Source organism: Seriola lalandi, unplaced genomic scaffold (assembly GCF_002814215.2).
Source record: "Seriola lalandi dorsalis isolate HSWRI2012SDOR001 ecotype SW California unplaced genomic scaffold, Sedor1 jcf7180002000674, whole genome shotgun sequence".
In the NCBI taxonomy this organism is placed as follows: domain Eukaryota; kingdom Metazoa; phylum Chordata; class Actinopteri; order Carangiformes; family Carangidae; genus Seriola; species Seriola lalandi.
Window position 1 is genome coordinate 1 of NW_019471333.1, and position 1573 is coordinate 1573.

Here is a 1573-nt window from a genome sequence, read left to right on the forward strand (position 1 = left end):
AGTTTCAATAACCCTCATCATTACAGTACGTATCCGTTATCACGTGTGCCTGTGTCCACAACCACATCTGCCTCTGTTTGTTTACAAGGACAATGAGAGCAATAATAAGTGGATAAGTTATGTGTGTCTTTGTACTGATAAAATGCAACGCTTTGCATGTACCGCATGTATTTTGGTGAATACTGTGTCATTACAGCAACTGCATACGCGGTGTGTTTTCCCTCACCATTCAGCATGTTCTTCTCCAGGTAGAGGATGAGAATAAATGGGTAGGCTTTCAGCTTCTTCTCACCATGTTTGCACATCACCTTAGGTAGTCCCTCCCACCGCTTGTTATCTGGTAGCTATAGTTAACAAAATACAGTCAACTTATACAAAAAAAGCAATTTTAACATGGCAAGTGTGCAAGTAGATGATCAGTATGTTATATGCAGTAAAGGGATTTGAAGATCATACAATAGTAGTAGTATTCGCATGTATAACAGTAATGGAAGCTCTGAGTGTGGTGGACAGATATAGATATGGGGATGAATAGTGGAATATGTAGAAAGATGACAGATGAATAAATACACTGATGGCGAATAAACTGGTTACAGTGAGGGATACAAGGGAAGATATTGAAGTGGGTACTCGAGAAGGGCTGGAGATTGTCCAGGTTGCCGAGAACAGTTCTGATGATGTCCTGAAAACAGAGAAGTAAAGGAAGTTGAAGAGGGGGAAAATAAAGGGAGAATGAGCAATGTAAATAATTAAAGGTCAGAATGAATCAATTTACTGTGAAAATAGAAAATTAATTTGACAAAAAAACTGTGAATCAACACGACAAATGTGAATGCTGACAGAGTGACTAAGTAGGTGAGCTGTATTCATAATTACCTCCAGTTCCTGATTGAAGCCGTTTCCAACCACCTCCTCTCCACTTATGACAAATATTAAACACATTATATTATTGTAGTAGCAGTTCCAGTTTTGATAACATTTTTCAAATGCTGTAAAACTGATTACAGTATATAGGCACTTTTCCTGCTGCAGTGCATGCATTAAAAGTCTCGACTGTTGAGTACAAATATCAAACTGTAAGTCGATAACGCTGAAATGCTGCTGAGCCTTGAGTGTCAAAAACATTTGATATAGTAAGATAAAAAGAGCCTTCTTCAGTCACAAGGAAAAATACTTGAAGACATTCAAGGATCAGTCAGGGCTCTTATCCCTGAATAAAGGCAGACACATCCCGAGGTGCTTAAAATCCTTTTTTTGCAGATGAAACAAAATATCAAGGCAAAGTTAGGTAACACACATCAGAACATTTAATAGTAGCCATTTTAGGCAATAGCATTAAAAGAATGGAGTTAAAAAGGAGAGAAAAGATCAATGCTTCAGCTATAGCCCAATGCTTTTGAGACTGAGGATCGTTTTGCACTGCTTTCGCATTGGATCTTGAGGCGAAAAGGGAAGGGGAGAATGGAAGGAACCAGTGAGTGGATGCAACAATGATCAATAGTCTTTCTCTTGCTGGTATATGGTATATATGGATTTTGAGCTTGTGCTCGCTGCTTTCAAGAAAAAAATAAAA

General features: G+C 38.2%; 1 long non-coding RNA gene across 1 annotated transcript; it reads right to left on the reverse strand.

Moving 5' to 3' along the window:
• Positions 1-231: 231 nt before the first annotated feature.
• On the reverse strand, positions 232-1454 carry LOC111662700 (uncharacterized). The gene is made up of 3 exons (XR_015437723.1): positions 877-1454; positions 607-682; positions 232-337 (listed from the first exon to the last, which is right to left on the reverse strand). It is a non-coding gene; the product is annotated as an uncharacterized LOC111662700 (long non-coding RNA).
• Positions 1455-1573: the final 119 nt, after the last annotated feature.